General features: G+C 41.2%; 1 pseudogene; it reads right to left on the reverse strand.

Annotated features, from left to right (window-relative positions):
• Positions 1-5,989: 5,989 nt before the first annotated feature.
• On the reverse strand, positions 5,990-7,095 carry Senp2-ps7 (SUMO specific peptidase 2, pseudogene 7; annotated as a pseudogene).
• Between the last annotated feature and the right edge of the window lie 2,122 nt (positions 7,096-9,217).

Genomic DNA, 9,217 nt, shown 5'->3' on the forward strand with positions numbered 1-9,217 from the left:
CTTGCTGGGTTGGCCTGATTTTGTTTGACATGATTTCATGATTTCTAACTCCACCCATTTTCCTACAAATGACTTACAGAAGTCTGATTCTTTGTCTGCTCTTGCTTTCCCAAGGAAATGTCTTGCTGTTAGGTCTGGTGGCCCTGGAACTCACCATGTAGACCAGCCTGTCTCCTAAGTGCCAAGATAAAAGGTGTAACCTACCATTGCCCTGGAACACCAAACCTCTTTTATTCCTTTATTTTACCTTAACCAATACAATGATAAAAAAAAAAAACTCAGGGTTTGTTTCTTTGTTATAGGGGATGGGTTTCAAAAGCATAACTAAGCAGGCTTGGTCTCTGTGCGGCCTAGTTGGTCCTTATCTCTGTGGTCTGCTTGACCATTATCTGAGCTCTGCTTCCGTATGACAAGCAGAAGTTCCCACTGTCTTTGAGGCACTGCAGTTCCTGCAATTAAAACTCATTACAGATTTAACACTGTGTCTGGAGACATTCAAGCATCCTTACAGAGTCCAGAACAGGGCATCATGAAAGCTGTGATAAGATACCTCTATGTCTTGAACTGTTGGAGACAGGTTACCTAGCCTTGGTTTTTAAACAGATATTTCTTTAATACTTAGCAGAGCTCACGCTGAGTTAAAGCATGTGATGATGTAGTATGCAGAGTAAGGGAAAAAACACAGAGGAAGGTAGAGACGCCAGGCTTTTGTTGCCTTGGAATTCCAAAGTATGAGTGACTACTTTATAGGAAAGAACTTTCTAGGCACCTGTGACAGAAATAGTAACTTACTTAAATATTCATTATACTCATCGAGATTCATTAAGTAAGTTACTTAGCTAATTATTATTACTTTTCTTTGATAAGACAAGGCCTCTATGTATCCTTGACTATCCTAGAACTCCTTATGTAGACCAGGCTTGCCTTGAACTCGCAGGGATCCACCTGCCTCTGCTTCTTGAGTGCTGAGACTAAATACATGAGCCACCATGCCTTATAGACTTAGGGTTTTTTCAAAACCTACTTTAATTGTGGTTTTTTAATGCTTCACCCTCCCTTCTAGCTCACCACCCGCCAGAGGTAGGGGAAAAGAAAGGTTAATGGGAAACGGGGTTTATGGGCCTGTTTAGAAATAGTCTTTGGGGGTGATTGCAATCTTCACAGTCAGTAGCAGTCCAGACCACTCGGCAAACACCAAACACAAATCAGTCACAGTGGCTCCTTCCAGAGGAAACCTCCAGGCTCCACCAGCCAACCAACCAGCAGGAGTCAGCAGAAGCAGCTGTAACACCACCAGACGTTCATTGACGCATTTCTCTCTCAGAGTCAGGACAAGTGAAGAAATCAATGAACCAAGGCAAGAGCGACCTCAGGGAAGACCAGCGTCAGAGAAGCCCAAGGAAGACCAGCAGTGAGTTGCAAGGTGAACCAGTGCAAAAGCATCGTCCACTGTCTGTTGGTTTCCACTCATACTTTCCAGATATCACACGTTCTCTCAAGCATTCGCTTCAGAAAAACATCACATGCCATTTCACCAGACTATGTCCAGAAAAGAGTGAGATTGGTTCTCAGCAAAACATATTTTCATAAAAGACTTTCCAGAATGAGCTGGACAGGTGCCTCAGAAGTTAAGAGGCCTGCCTGCTCTTTAAGAGGTCCTCAGTTCGATTCCCAGCAACATCATGGTGGCTCACAACCATCTCCAATGGGATAGGACACCCTCTTCTGGTGTGTCTGAAGACAGCAACACTGTACTTATATTTAAAAAAAAAAAAAAGACAGTTTGTGTGCCTTGTGCATTGAACCTGGAGCTTAGTGACTGATAGGTTTGCTGTCCGTTTCTCTGCCCAATCCCTTGCCTCCAGGCCTTGCTGCCATGTCTGGCTTCTCACATAATTTCTACGGATCCAATCTCAAGTCCCCATGCTTATGGAGCAAGCTCTTTAATCCACTGATGACCAGCATCGTGCTGGTGTTTCATGCTCAGTAATGATCACTGCCCAGAGCACTACTTGGCCTGAATGAAACTCGGGATGGAATATTTCAAAAGCACGAGGGACTGACTCCGTTGCAGAGGCCCCTGTCAAACTTCTGGGAGCCTGGAAATGATAACTGTAACATCATGGTTACTCTGTCAGGCACACTTTGCACTTCCAAAGACTACATTGCCTTTAGTGAAGGCCAGCTACATGGAATGGCACACCATGTGAACATGAAGAAGAGTCCTGTGAAAGAACGTCTTTTTTTTTTGTTGTTGTTCTTTTTTTTTCGGAGCTGGGGACCGAACCCAGGGCCTTGCGCTTCCTAGGTAAGCGCTCTACCACTGAGCTAAATCCCCAGCCCCGAAAGAACGTCTTCTTACTGAATTTGGCCATCTGCTACATGCTCTCCATAGAGTGGAACATCCACCAGCATTTTCAAGCTACAGCTTTGTGACCCACCAAGGGTACCCATCCATGGGTCTCTTAAGCTGCCGGGCCTCGGTTTCTATTTTGCACAGACTGCTCTATTAATAGCATTCAAGTCTTTGGTTTCAATGGAGAGACTTTCTGAGATTTATCCCGGGAATAGAGTCGTCCGCAAGTTCCCAGATGTTTCTTGGTTATTGAAATAACCTGACAGCTTTTTGGCTCACAAAGCATGTTATGAACAAGGGTCCTTTAGTCCAACAATCCAGATGTCCTTTCACTGCCATTTGGCATGGGGTATAGCCAGCATCTTAAATATTAGACACCTCTAATACTCTAGTAGAGTGCTAACGGTATTAGCAACACGGGATGAGAAAGAACTTCAATTTAAATTATTCTGCCATATCAGAACACAACTTTGCCATTGATGCTTTCCGTAATAAAATATTCTTCATGTCTTCCAGCTCCCAGCACGACTGACTCTGGATCTGGGCTCAGTGCAGTATTGTTGTCGATGGAAAAAGAACTCAAGAGAGATGCACACACATGCACCCCAGGTTAGCTTCAGACTTACTGTGTAGTTGAGGATTGTCTTGAAATTGTGATCTCCCTGCCCCTGCTTCCCATGGCTGGATTCGTAAGAATGCACACACATGTATGCCTAGGATGAATCCCAGGGCTCTATGTATGCTAAGTAAGCATGCTAGAAGTAGATTAAATCCCCAGTCCCTTAGCTCAGCATTTTCAAGTGTATTCTTTAAAAATTATATGCTTGGGGGGCAGAAGTTTGGGGTGGGGTTGGGGAGTTGACTTAACAGTTAAGATCACTTGTGGCTCTTGCACAGGACCCTGGGTGTAACTTGGGTCCTCACTCTTAGTACTTTGCCAACTGAGACATTCCCCCAACTCTGTGTTGTCTTTTCTATACATCCTCAAGCTGCTATAGACAAAAGAGAATTGAGATATTTTTCTCTCCGTAAATCTGGGCAAAACTATAAAGACACTGTTCCCCTTTCCAGTGTCAGTCTCAGTCTGTGGTAGTGGTGAGCAGTGGACCTGAGTTCCCATTAACTGTAATGTAGAGTAGCTTCAATAACAAGTGCAGCTGTGTACATCTATTTGTTTGTCCATCACTACCAGTCTACAGCTCAGCTGGACACTGCTCAACTCGGACGCCCATATAATCTCTCTTCAGAGCCCAAGGTAAAGGAGCCAGTGCTCTCTAGAACATTCTAATTCCATTGCAGAGGCTCAGAACAGAATAACAATCAGGGACGTGCACAATGTATCAAAGGCATAGGGTGGTGAGTTATGTCCTAAACACCTGCTTTTCAGCACCCCCATCCTTACCCAGTCCCCAATAATCCAGGTTTTATTACTATGCCATAAAATAAAGAGGAGAAACCAGATCTTGTGAAATGTTTAAATAAATTTAAACTTTATTGAGTAAAAATTGCATAAACACAACCATAAGATAATGAATAGAAAAGTTAAATACAAACTACCACATGTAAAATAGGTTATTGCATAACATGGTATCAACCCTAAATTTTAAATCCCCAACTTCCACAGTGGGGATGTTAATATAATAAAAATATCTTAATTTCATCTTAATATATCCCAAAATTTTTTAATAAAAATTTTTAAATTAAATAGAACTTTTCAAATAAACAGTTCAATTCAACCCTAGATGGGTTTTGTATTAAATGAGATCTGAGATAAAAAATGGACATTTGCCATTGTATTTTCCTCAAATCAACTTAAAAACTAATGTAAGTCTGGGAAAGAATGAGTCCTTTAAGGGCCATGATGCTTTTCTTCATAGTCCTGGATGATCAGGCAGTAGTTGGGCCACAGTTCTCCACCCTGTACAAGTCAGTCAGTAGAGTATGGTGGTTCAGAACATCACAGGTCCTGGCAACCCATTTTCATTTCCTATATGATTTTCAAGCTTATAAAAGCCCAAAATATTAAAAAAGCACCACCACTACTCCCAGCTTCAATTTAATAGCACCCAACTCCAGCATTAGAGATGCTAGTGAACAGCTCCAGCTTCTTCCTCCTACTGTCCCTTCTGATCTTCACCAGGGGATGACACGATGTGAGCGTTCCTTTCAGAAATAGTTCAAACAAGAAATAGAGGATTGGAAAATGATAATGGCCAAGGTTTGCAATGGAGTTAAGGAAAATAATCAGTGGGGTAGGGTAAAGAAGAAAAAAAAACAACCAAAAGAAAAAAACCCCAACAAAATGAAAAAACAAAAAACGAAGAAACAAAAAAAAAAAAACTGCAAAACCCAAGCAAACTAAAAACAAAAACAAAAAACAAAGCCAAAACAACCAAAAAAAAATACAGAAAAACAACAAAATACAAAACCGAAAATACAAACAAAAATACAGAAAAACAAAAACAAAACCCAAAACACCAACACAAAACAAAACAAAAAACAAAAACAAATAGTAAAAAAACCAAAACCACACAAAATCAAAACAACAAAGAACAAAAACACAAACACAAAACCAAAAACACAAATAGGAACTAAAACAAAAACAAAAAATAATAAAGAACAAACCAAAAGCACAAACACAAAAACAAAAGAAAAAACAGACAAAAAGAAAAACACACAAAAACTAACCAACAAAAAACAAAAAACAAACCACATAAAAACTAAACAAAAAACACATAAACAAAACAACAAAAAAACAAAATAAAAAACACAGAAAACAAAACAACAAAAAACAAAAACAAAAACAAAAACAAAAAACAAAGCCAAAACAGAAACAAAAATACAGAAAAGCAACAAAACACAAAACACAAACAAAAAAACCAAAAACATAAAAAATAAAAACAAAAAAAGAAACACAAACACAAAGAAAAATGAAAACCACACAAAAAAAGAAAACACACAAAAAAATCCAGGAAAAATAAACAACTAAAACGAAAACCAAAAACACAAATACAAACAAAAAAATAAAAAATAAAAAAATAAAAAAACAAAAACACAAACAAAAAACAAAAAACAAAAACAAAAATACACAAAAACAAAAAAGAACAATAACAAACAAAAACTAACCAACAAGAAACAAGATACAGGACACACAAAAACTAAACAAAAAACAGAAAAACAAAGCAACCAAAACCACACAAAGACACACACAAAAAAATGAAAAACAAAACCAAGAACACAACCAAAAACAAAATAACAAAAAACAAAACAAAAAACCCACAAAAACAAAGAAAAAAACAAAACCAAAAACACAAAAACAAAAACAAAACAATAAACAAAAACAAAACACAAATGAAAACAAAACAAAAAACAACGAAAAACAAAATACACAAACAAAAAACAAAAGCACCAATTCATGGACTAAATTCAGCATTAAAATAGTATTTCTTGAGCAAGTAGTCTTGCGTGAGTTGGACAGTGGCAGTTTCTAAGCTGGCGGTAGTTATATACGTTCTAGAGATGGCATTAGGGCGGCAGACCCACACCCCAAGTTAGGACAATATTGAAGAGAGTGGGCTCCATCCGGTCAGACAGCTCAGTACCTGTTTAAAGTCTCTTCACCTCATCCCACTTGAGGTATATTAGAAACATCAATGGAAAAGGACAGGGCGGGAGCCATAGCAACCAGGTGGATGTTGTTACAGTAAGTGACTGTGCAGGATTTCCCACACCATCCTCTTCCTGAAGAGGGGCATGTGTTGCTGAGAAAAGGTCACAGGTTGGTCTCTAGAGATGTAATCTGCATATTTGCAGGTGAACGTTCCACAGTCGCTCCCATTTAGTTGTTGAGGGATCTCCTGTGAAGTTAAGCTGTACTGCTTCCACTCCACAGGGTCCAGCTCCATGTTCCTTTGGGTCTTGCTCTCATTTTGTAAATAGTGGAAGATGGTCTCACAGATATTTTTCCCTGTCTGACCCATTGAATCGAGGTAGACAATGCTTCGCTTTCTTAAATCGATTACCACCAGGCTCCAATGGACCCTCTGGTGAATAGGCACCAAGATAAGTTCTTTTTCAAAGAGATTGATTCCTCGGGTCCATCTTTTCACAGAATTGTAACCGCCATGCTTTAGCTTGGGGTAAAAGAAAGTGCTAAAGGCATGAAGAGCATGGTAGCCTTGGTTTTCATTTCTCTGAACCAGAAGATTCATGTAGAGATTGATGTCTTCATCATTGAGCCACTGACCCTTCTTCAAGGTCTGGATATCTCCTCTGGTGATTTGCAGCTTGAATCCGTTACTCAGGATTTCGTCTTGGGGTCCTGGACCCAATGTCTTCCTAACTTCTTTCTCCATTTCATTTGTAAATTCTATTTCTCGGTTCTTTTCTTGGTCTGAGAGTGCCTTTTTCTCTGCTGCAACTACTGCCACCTTGTCAGGGAGTAACCTACCGCCGCCACTGTCCAGGATGTTTGCATTCTCTGTTCCCGGCAAGCCATGCTCCAAGTTGTTCCCCCGTACACATTTCTCCTCTGCACAGCTCTTCTCTCTCTTGGTAGAGAGAACCTCTGTCCATCTCCCTGAGCTGTTTCTGATCCATGAGGATGCCCTGGCATTCCACCTTTGTTGTTGGAGGTGTCAGAAAAGGTTGGGTGAGTCCTGTGTGGGTCAGACCTCACAGGATGGCCACCTGGAAGCTGTTGAAGTGACCTTCCATACTTTTCCTTTTTGATGTTTTTCCTACAGGACAGAATAGGGCCGCTTGCGACACTTGCCACCATCAGCCGACTTCTCAACTACAGCCTGCTCTGGCTGACACTCTAGGGGTTTGATATTTCCTGAACCCTCTTCCTGGGTTTTCTGTCCATGACTCTTGCCAGGCTGTTCTTTTTTAAGTTTTTGGTCTTGATGCTCCTGACGGGTCTTCTTCCGAGCCTTTCCAGCCTTCTGAAACACCATTTGTGTTCCACCTTGGCAGTTCCTTGATGGTCCTGGTCCCAAAGCTTCAGACTCGGTCTCTGTCCCACTTTGGTCGAGGTGTTTCCGCTTTCGACGTTGTTCTGAAGCTTCGGGTTTCATGCCCACCCCGGGCTGTTTAGGTTGCCACATGGAGAGCAGCTTGGCTAGGTGTTTTGAGGGTGCCGGCTTTATGATGTAGAAGGGAAAAGCAACCGTATGCCAGGCTCTGGGTGGGCAGCTAAATCCAAAAATACTTTGAAATGAGACTGATCGTCCTATTCAAATCACTAGTAAGGCACCAGGTCCAAACCTAGCAGCTACCACTTCGGAGGCAACCTCACGAGTGATACCTAAATCAGGGGGTTGCCCCTAATCACAGACTTCAAGGTTCCATAGCTGGTTGTGATGTCACCTGAAAGAAGGCAAACCAACGTTCTTTGGAGGGTTGAAGCTCTCCCCTACCCCAACTAGGTCCAGGATTTCAAAGCACTCCCTTGCCCGAGTGGGAAGTTTGAATGAATAATACATAGCTCAGTTCACTTTGGTAGAGCAGAGTTCCCCAAATCACCTCAGCATAATTTAACTGGTCCTGACGAGTACAATTGTCTTTTAGGAAACTGCCCCATCATGGTCAATTAGAGGAAACAAAATATAAGTGCCCTTCAACACAATGGGCTTGCTAATTACAAAGAATATGTAGAATTTTACAGTTATAAAACCTCGAAGGTACTAAACTTGAGAAAACTTTTCTCTCTCCTAGGACAGACCAAAGTGCCCATACCACCAAAGTCCTACTTGGTGAACCAATGAGTTTTATTGGGGTTATTTATAGGAATATGGGTGAAGGGTTCCTTACAGGAGCAGAAATGACTCAAAGACAGCTGCATCAACAAAGCCCACCCCAGCATGGTGACAGCTCACAAAAGCTGGAGACCTGGAGAAACTGCACAGCCTGTAGATGGCTTAATGTCCTTTCCAGGTGCCTCAGTTGGTCTAAACTTCTTCAAGACAGCTGGTCTGAGTTTGGTTCGTTTGAGAGTCTTCTTTGCAGCTCATCTCGCTTTCACTCTGACAGGGCAAGAGCCTAGTGAATCTGATTAGTCTCAGGAACCATCTTGAGACTTTTTGAGTTGCTTTCCTGCCTGAGGAGCTTCCCTTCAGAGTGAATGAAGGGTGGAATGGTTCAGTGTTTCAGTATTAGAGGAAGCTTGAGAAACTGGTACCAATTCACCAAGAGTGGATACATTGTCCTAAGAGAATAGAGAAAACCTCACCTCTGTGAATAGGCTACATTGAGAAAGATAACTCACTAAGTCTGCTACAATCCTAGCAATAACGCAAGCCCTGAACTCCTCCCTAGAAAAGAGTAGGAAGGACAAATTGGAGCTAGAGTTGCAGAGTTGTGTGTTGTCCCTGGGTCCGGGGATCTGAACTCCAGCCGCCATGTTTAAACCGCAAGCCCTTTAACCACTGCTCCATCTCTGGGTCCTTGAGCAGCTCCGTGGTCTACTCTCAAAAGTGTGGAGATGTTTTTACAAAAATGTGAGAAAAAGAATTGAGACACGAATTGTTTGTTTTTTCACTGAAAATATCAACAAACTGTGGAAATATATTTATACCAATGTTTTACTGTGAGGGAAACATGCACTTTTTTTCTGTAAAAGGTTTGAATTTCTTGTGATTATTTCCCCAGGTGTCATTTTGTTTGTACCAGGCTCCTTTCGCTTCTTTCTAATTACACCTTGGAGGGATCTGTTCCCATACCAAGAAGGAAATGTTTATATTACCACATCGGTCTTACATTACCTAACAGGGCTCCTTTTTGATGGTGAACTTTATGTTAGAGGATAAACTTATTGTGCTAGGCTTGCAAAAACAGAATTGTTTTTAGCTGGCATAAGCC

Source organism: Rattus norvegicus, chromosome 4 (assembly GCF_021556685.1).
Source record: "Rattus norvegicus strain SHRSP/BbbUtx chromosome 4, alternate assembly SHRSP_T2T, whole genome shotgun sequence".
Classification (NCBI taxonomy): domain Eukaryota; kingdom Metazoa; phylum Chordata; class Mammalia; order Rodentia; family Muridae; genus Rattus; species Rattus norvegicus.